The sequence below is a fragment of the Sus scrofa genome, chromosome 14 (assembly GCF_054392235.1).
Source record: "Sus scrofa isolate SSC_HxYL_T2T_F1_AM1 chromosome 14, Sscrofa_HxYL_maternal_Yorkshire_Landrace_v2.0, whole genome shotgun sequence".
Classification (NCBI taxonomy): Eukaryota; Metazoa; Chordata; class Mammalia; order Artiodactyla; family Suidae; genus Sus; species Sus scrofa.
The window spans coordinates 14,166,573-14,175,337 of record NC_139396.1 but is presented as its reverse complement, the minus strand read 5'-3'; the positions used below and the strand labels follow the sequence as shown (position 1 = coordinate 14,175,337).

At 53.1% G+C, this 8,765-nt stretch overlaps 1 long non-coding RNA gene across 1 annotated transcript; it reads left to right on the top strand.

Moving 5' to 3' along the window:
• Positions 1-3,994: 3,994 nt before the first annotated feature.
• LOC146396330 (uncharacterized) lies at positions 3,995-6,570 on the top strand. Its single transcript, XR_014828231.1, has 3 exons — positions 3,995-4,087; positions 4,464-4,586; positions 5,948-6,570. It is a non-coding gene; the product is annotated as an uncharacterized LOC146396330 (long non-coding RNA).
• Positions 6,571-8,765: the final 2,195 nt, after the last annotated feature.

Sequence of the window (8,765 nt, the reverse complement as noted above, 5' to 3'; positions counted from 1 at the left end):
CTAACCAATGTATTTCCCCCCCATAAAGTCCTAGACAACACTTCAGCACCAAACATGGGGACCATTTGAAAGAGTTAAATCACACACACACACCACAAAACTGTGGGGAAATGTGGCACTAAATAGACCAGAGAAGGGGCATTTGCTTACAGTATGAGTGGAAACAAGAAGGCAGAGTTTCGCTTTGTTCAGCCTTAGCTGGAAATGCATTTGTAGGTAGATGAATTTTTCTCTTCTCTGTGTGTGTCCACATATGAGCAAAAGCACCCCAAGCCCTGACTTGGGGTGACAAATACATTTTTAGTGAATAGGTGAATTCTCTGATATGGAATCTGTGACTAATGAGAACCAACTGTATGTGTATATATATAAAATCAATAACATCTTCCCACCAGATGGAAGATCCAGTGGTGAACCATGTGGAAGCCAGGGCAGACCTCTGCCAGCGAGAACATACTGTACACTTCCTGTCCCTTGAGCACTTCCTTCTTCTGAGCACTCCGAGAATGAGCTCCCTACTCCCTGGCTCCTCAAGCCCTGGCTTTTATCCTCCTCGCAAGGCACCTACAGTGTGTGTTGGAGTGATGCTTTCTCCAGGTGCATGACCTGTTATCCTTTTAGGCTGTTCAGATGTGGAGGGTGAGCCAGGGCCCCATGTTCAGGGCAGTTATGCACAGCTGGTGGGTGAGCCACGTGTGAGAAGATCTGCAATATGGAAATGCTTGCGTCAGGAGACTGGAGGTGGGCAAGGCTCATCTGAAAGATATTATTGGCCTGTCTCCCTTCAAGGGCTTTCTTTTTGTCTGGTTTACTGGCTGCCCCAGCCATCATGCAGATGACAAAGGAATGAATTAGCAGTCTAGAGACTGTGCCAGGTCTTGCCTGTACAACCAGGTAGGAGTTGCTCTTCACGTCCTCATCTGTAGAACAAGGTCATTTGTTTAGGGAAATCCTATGGTTCTAAAGTCCTTTTTGAAAAAAAATGAATTAATAATGTAATTCTGAGAAACTCGGATGGAATTGTGTAACAAGGTACTTGCATGCCATTTCAGAAACCCTGTTTTTGTCTGTTCCCCCCCCCTTAGGGCTGCATCCGTGGCATATGGAGGTTCGCAGGCTAGGGGTTGCATCAGAGCTGTAGCCACCAGTCTACACCTCAGCCACAGCAATGAGGGATGCAATCCACATCTGCAGCCTACACCACAGCTCACAGCAATGCTGGAACCTTAACCCACGGAGGGAGGTCAGGAACCCAACTTTTGTCCTCAGCAATGCTAGTCAGATTCATTTCCACTGAGCCACGTTGGGAACTCCAGGAGCCCTGTTCTTTATGAAAGTATTCAGGAGATAATGCAATATGTGCTTTATATCTTCTCCACTTAAAAAGCTGACTCATTTGCATAAAAACTTTTTGGATGGTTTTTATGAATGATTTGGGTTTTCAGAGTTAAAAGAATTTTTGAGTTGTGATAGCATCACAACCCCTAAAAATTGTTTAATAGCATCAAGATTAGGTTGGCCGTTTTGTTTGGGATTTTAGTAACTGAGAAAGTATAGGTTGTTAGCAGCACTCTGGAGCATGTACTACCCGTAGCACACGCTGTTAGTCACTAAAATTATACTGGTTCTAGACACAACAGGATTCCCATTTTTCAGTTGATGAAACCAAGGTTCAGAATGGCTAGGATGTTGGATACACTCTTCAAATCCAAGTATCCAGGTCCCATAACCTACATTCTTTTCCTTTGGCTTTGTAAAGTAAAACACTCTAAATGTACATTAGATTTTATTGGCCAAATGTGGAAATTATGTTTTGCAATTTTTAGCTCCAGTGTAGTTATAAGATCTAGTATATGGGAATAAAGACATTGAGGAAGTAGACTTATTTTACTAGGAACCAACACCTCATCCCTTTTGCAGAACAAAATTAGACTTTAAAAAAACCCCAAGATGTTATTAAAGGAAACTTTCAAATATAGTTTTATATAATTCTGGTAGTATTGCTTTTAAGCTGGTAGCTGCTATATATGTTAGTTGCCTTGTGCATCTACCAAGCGAAAAGCACTGTACTTAGCAAAATTGTCAGCAATTTCTTTAGATGCCCTTTGACTCTCTGGTGAGCAATGAAAACATTCCCATCTACTCCTCAGGGAGAGTCTGAATGTAAACACATCATTCCTTCTGTTCAGCTCCTGGGCACCCTCTCTACCTTTCTGAGTCTTCTGCCCAAGTTGGTTACCTTGTCACCAACATCCCACTCATGAAAGGGTCAGCACTTCCCTGAGGACTGCTCACCACTGGTCACCTTTCTCTCCTCTCCCAATCAGGACTGTCTTGTCACATCACATCACATCACCTTTCACTCACCAAGTGTTTATGGAGCATTCAGCTCACACCAGATACTATTCGAGGTACTGGGAACACAGCAAAGAGGAAAGGAGAGTAAAATCCCTGCTTGGGGCTTACATTCTAGTGGAGAAAAGAGAAAACAAACAAGAGATGGGGACCGAGTGTTGCTGGTGGACCTGGCAGTGTGCTACAGAGAGGGACCAGAAGGAGGAAAGGACACCTGAGTGGATGAGACCGAAGCTGGGGACCAGTGAGGGAGGGGTGGGAACAGTGTGGTTGTGGGGGACAGAGGACAAGGTGGAAGAGGCCTGGAGGGAGCAGGTGCAGGGAGGGACTGTGAGCGGCCAGAGGCCCCAGGATGGTGGCCTAGGTGGGACCCGGCCAGCAGCGGGGAGCAGAGGGTAACCACTGCAGGTAGAGCTGGGGATGGGCCAAGGGAGCTGGACACGGTGGCTTCCAGCAATAGGCATAGAGACCAGGTGGAAGTTGTGTTCCTGACACTTTCCAGCTGGGCCGCATCAAGGGGCCACCTGCCCTCGTGGCTCCAGCCCAGCGAAGGAAAGGAAAGCATTCTCCATCACCCGAAGACGGGGCTGTGAGCTCCAAGCACGCACTCTGCAGTCAGGCGGGCCTGGGAGCTTCACAGTGTCTCCTCAGTTCATGGGCGGGGGGGGGGGGGGGTGGCGAGGTGACAAGGCAAGCGTGCTGGGGCTCGGCGGTGGGGCGCAGAGCCACTGCAGGCCGCCTGTGGTGGCGGCGGGGTTGGGGGGCAGACTCGGCAGGAAGACGGGGCCTTAGCAGGCCCTGTAGGGTGCGAGGGGGGCCCCCCCCTCAGTAGGCCTTGCGGGGATGCAGGGCCTCTTCAGTCCAGGTGCCAGGGGGGCGGGGCCTCGGCAGGCTGTGTGACTGGGGGGTGCGGCTTCTTCAGTCCGACCTGGGGGAGGCGGGGCTTCAGCAGGCCGCGTGCTGAGGAGGCGGGGCCTCGGCAGGCTATGTGACTGGGGGGCGCGGCTTCTGCGGGACTCGCGCGGACGGGGTGGGGGGGGGCCTCTGCAGGCCACGTGCCAGGTGGGCAAGACTTCTGCAGGCCGCGGGCGGGGAGGCGGGGTTTCGGCAGGCCCTGCGCCCGAGGGGCGGGACCTCCGCAGGCTTTGTGACAGGGGGGCGCGGCTTCTGGGGGCCGCGGGGGGAGGCGGGGCCTAGACAGGCCTTGTGCTGGGGGAAGGGGCCTGAGAAAGCCATGCGCGGGGAGGCGGGGTCTCGGCGGGCCATGTGCCGGGGCGGCGGGGCCTCAGCAGGCCAAGTCCCAGGTGGGCGCGGCTCCTGCAGGCCCCGCGTGGGGAGGCTGGGCCTCAGCAAGCCATGTGCCAGGGAGGCAGGGCCTTGGCGGGCCGCGTGCCAGGGAGGAGAAGCCTCGGCAGGCCCTGTGCCGGGGGGGCAGAGCCTCGGCAGGCCGCGCGCGGGGAGGTGGTGCTTCGACAGGCCGCGCGCGGGGGGAGCGGGGCCTTGGTAGGCTATACGACTGGGGGGCGCGGCTTCTGCAGGGCGAGCCAGGGAGGCGGGGCCTCGGCAGGCCTTTTCCTGGGGGGACGGGGCCTCGGCTGGCCACGTGCCAGGGAGGCGGGACCTCGGCAGGCCATTTCCTGGGGGGGCGGGGCCTCGCAGGCCGCGCGCTGACAGGGGGTCCTCGGGCGGGCCTTGTGCCTGGGAGGCGGGGCATTGGCCGGCCGTGTGCCAGGTTAGCACAGCTTCTGCAGGCCAAGCGCGGGGGGTGGGGTGGGGGTGGGGGCCTCGGCTGTCAATGTGCCCGGGAGTCGTGGCCTCGGCAGGCCGCGCGCGGGGAGGCGGGTCCTCGGCAGGCCATGTGCCAGGTTTGTGGGGCCTCTGCAGGCCCTCTGCCGGGGGGCTTGGCCTCGGCAGGCTATGTGACTGGGGGGCGGGGGTTCTGCAGGCCGAGCGCGGGGGGGCGGGGCCTCGGCTGGCAATGTGCCCGGGGGGCGGGGCCTCAGCAGGCCGCAGGAGGCGGGGGCACAGGGCTCACACCCAATCCCAGGCACAGCCTAGTTCACAGTCCGCTGCCATCTTGAATCGCGGTGTTGCTCTTATTTCCTCAGGAACCCTTTTTTAAAGGCTGGCGCAGCTGCTTCCCTAACTGGGGTCTGCAGTGCAGGCGTGGTGTCTCTGCACTGCGCCCTGCAAGCAACTGAAACCTGGCCAAGCACAAAGGAAAAGAAAAGGTAGACTTTGCTTTATTTCCCAGACTGTACTTTTATGAGCAGGGAATTGTTAATGGGCTTTGTAGGTGACAGTTGAACTGCTGAGGAGAAGAAGGAGGCCTGGGGTGGGGCAGAGGCGTCCAGGGCGCCAGAAGAGCCAGTGGGGAGCAGGTGGTGGTGCTGAGGGAGTGAGGGGGCGGTGGGGAAGACGGAGATGAGACGTGAGGGTGGTGGTGAGGTGGGGAGGATGGTGATGAGGTGGGAGGTTGGTGATGAGATGGGGGGGTGGTGGTGAGGTGGGAGGATGCCAGTGATGAAGTGGGGAGGACAGCGATGAGGTGGGAGTACGGAGATGAGGTGGGAGGATGGTGGAGTTGAGCTGAGAGAGAGGGTGGTTAGGAGATCTGCGGTGAGGTGGGAGGATGGGGGTGAAGGAGGAGGGTGACGATGGGATGGTGACAGCTGTGATGAAGTGGGAGGTCGGTAATGAGGTGGGAATAAGGCGGGGTGGATGGTGATGAGGTGAGAGGACAGCTAGAGGAAGTGGAGAAGGGGCTGACTGCAGGGCCAGCAGTGAGAGGGCTGTCACACAGCACAGGAATCTTGACAGGCATCCAGCTTGAGAGGAAAGCCTTCAGGAAGGAGCGGTGTTGGGTGTCATTCAGATGGGCCCAGTTATGGTAGATTGAGGACATTATCAGCACTACTAAATATCAAATAGACAACCTATCAGCATCTTGTACGAACCTGTAATGGAAAGGAATCTGGAAAAGACTAGATATACACATGCAGGGGTATAATGGAATCACTTTTCTGCACACCTGACACACAACATTGGAAATCCACTCTACTTCAATAAAAAAGTTATTCAGGAGGGGACAGGAGCAGAGTAATAATTAGATTATTGTGGTGACAGTCGCCAACTTCCAGCCCCATTTGGTGCTGGGCTCCTCCTTCGTGCTCTCACAGGTGCGAATGCCTCTGACCCTCTGCCCAGTCGTGACTCTTGCTTGAATGTCCATGTAGGAGGGGCTGTGACTCTTTAAAAGGAATTTTTCCCAGGTGGGGTCCCCAGGGTCCCAGGCCTGGCTTGCCAAGAGTGGTCATGAGGGGCCAACTCTCACAAAAGCCCTGGGACTGAGAAGGCCTGCATCAGCTTCCACTTGGAGCCATGGAGGTGGCTAGTTACAAATGCCTTTTTAATGTTGCTCCCAACACTCTGTAACATATCAGGCCATTGCTTCAGGTAACTTCATCATGAGGCCACTTTCCATTTTATTTCATATTTTCCTGAAGGGATATTGTTCTTGTCAAGCAGACAGGAGCTGACGAGGTGAGGGATCGTAACAATGTGTTATAACTTTGTAAAATTTCTCACCCAGCTCCCTCCCATCATCAACTCAAGACCTAAGATACCTGAAAAGCATCTCTTCTCTCCTCCTTTTTCTTCCTCTGGCTGGTCCTGACCAGAGGGCCCTAGTGAGAGCGGCTCCTGATAATGTCAGGATCTTCTTCGGAACCTGCAGCATAATTCATTTTCCCCGGAATGGATGTGGAGCCTCCCAGTGCTTCCAAATTGGGCTGCACCAACTCTGAGACTTCTGTGTTCCATTTTCTCAACGCTCCAATGAATTGTCAAGACAAAGCTTTGTGTCAAGATAGAGAAGCATCTTTTCCCAGGCCTGCATTTCTGGCTGGGAAACAGGAGCCCAAATCCTAAATGTGTCTATTTGGTCAGCTTACAGTCCAAACAGCGATTTTGGAAATGCGGAGTTTGCAGAGCCTGATGCCTCTCCTGCAGTTTAAATCTGCACGGTTGTCACCAGTTACAGACTATGGCAGATGGCTTGCAGTGTGTAGAGGAGGACAATGGACAAGGAGTCAAAGAGAGAAAAGAGCAGCGCATGTCCTGGTTCAGCTCCTCCAAGTTGCCATTAAAAGTGCCTAATTTCACCAGACTCTAGCCTCAAACATCCATGGTCAATTAAAAGCTGTCTCCGGTCAATGGGTTGTGGTGCAGAGTTTCTATGTTCTAGGGACACCTTCTACCCTTTAGACAGACTGCCTTTCGCCCTGAAAAATTGCATCCAAAGCCCCACTGTCAGCTAACAAGTGTGTAACTTGCATTGGTGGCACCTTCAGGTTTCATGGTATTTCCTGTCTCTTCACCGTGTATTGGCTGTGCGTTAAAACTTCCGAAATCCCCTTTTCTATTCTCAAGGGTTCCCACACCCCAGATGATGATGGAATCTGCAATTATAATAAGCAACTTCCAAACAAAATTAAGGGCCCTGCTTTCCTTACAACCATTGCTCTTTTCCCTATACTTCTTCAAACTGGCCCAAGACATTTTAAGGCTGCTGTCTTTGGCTTCTGTGCAGAAAAGAGTGCCTCCTGGTTTCTTCATCTGCTGAAGATGGACCTAGTCCCTTCTCATTTCTTAACCTAAGCTGTGAACCTTTTGCTAATGATGATTTGTAGTCTGAGCTCTCTGGGGTCCAGAGAGAGCTCTGCAGGTGCCTGTCAAATGCTCCACCTGAGAAAGACCAAACCAAGCTAAATCAAGCACCATGGCTTGACTCAGCTTTCCAAGTTCTGCAGCAGAACAGCAATCCCCCACCCCCACCAGGAACAGAACCTCCCATCAACAGCTTCCTCGCTCCCCCAGGGTTTCTCCCAGTAATTTTTTGAAGATTGCCCGGGGCTGCCAGCCTCATCTGCCTTTTCACTTGGCTCGTTCCTCCTCTCCCAGCTATTTGCTAAAATACAGGGCTTCCTCCCCCTCTTGTTAGAACAAAACTTGCTAGGAAGTTGACCATAGTCTTCTGAGGCTTCCTCGCGTTGTCCCAAAGCCTGTCAGGTAATTTGTAAGTTTGTTAGTTTAAGTGGCAGAGCTAAAGGCTTTTCTCTAACCAACTGACTGGTTTCCCCTCTGCCTCTGAGCAAGCTTCATTCTAGAGTCAGAGATGTCCAGGCACAGCCTTCTGAGTACACTCTCCTCTTGACTTTGAAATCTTCACTGGGCTTTGCCTGCATCTATGCTGGACGATGAGCCTCGGCAACACATGAGGACTTCCATGCCTCACTGGTCAGCACCACTGTGCTGCTGGCCTGGAGCCTCCATCCTCCATTCCTATATCCATGCCTACTTTTCAGGCTCACTGGTGAAGAAATAGGATGAGGAAGCAGGAAAGGATCAGAGGCAAGGAGCATGGTCTCACTGACAGTCCATAAGCCTGAATATCTGAGGTTCAGCTCCTTTTATGCAGGTTTCACAGCTGAGAAACAGCCCACCCAATCCTCATTCTGTCTTCACACCACAAGGCTGGCATGGGCAGAGTGGCATCAGGAGAGAACACAGCTCCCACCATGGAGAACCCCTCTAAACTTGCTTGCACCAAAGTCTAGTTCCAACAGCATGTGTCCCGTGGAAAATGCAGCTGCGGTCAGTAACTGAGGTTCTCAGACAGCCTTGCCCTTGCATCCTAGCTCCTGGCACATGCTCCTTCCTGGTTCGCCTACCATGAAGCACGTGACCCCTCTGATGAAACACATATGTGATGACTGACATCCTGGGTTTCTGCCCATGGCAAGTAGGCCCCTGCAGTCACTGGACCACAGTTCTCCCCCACCAAAGGACCCTGCAGGCCATGGAGCACCATGGCTTACAGCAGGGTTTTGGCCCCCATCACTAATGTCATCCCACTAAGTATGTGCCAAGAAGATGCTTGATAAGCCTAAAACCTAATTTGATATGTGGAAGATCCATCTTCACATAAGACCTCAGACTGGTGACAGTTTGGTTTACAGAGAGAGGGTCACAGTCCCAGAGGAGAGATCTACCCAGCAAGGGTGCTCAATGAGGAAGACAGTGCTTTATCCCCTTATTCCTGCAGCATCCACCCTTGACCTTCATGGTTCACTTTGGTCTCAGGCTTTCTCCCAGTGTTGAAGTGAGGGTGTGGGTGTTGTCCTGTACCTCTCCTAGGTCTTAAGAGTACAGCCAACACTCAGCCTCCTCCCACACTCTGGCCCCTCAATCAGCCCTGGACACCTAATGTGGATATGACAGACATGCAGCTGCTGCGACAGCCCCTGCCGAGTGCCAAGACCAGCCTTCCCAGTGAGTCCACTCAGGACCTGAGGCATTGCTCAGCTGGCTTGCTGCCACCAGCAGCACTGAGTCAGGTGGTGGTCCTA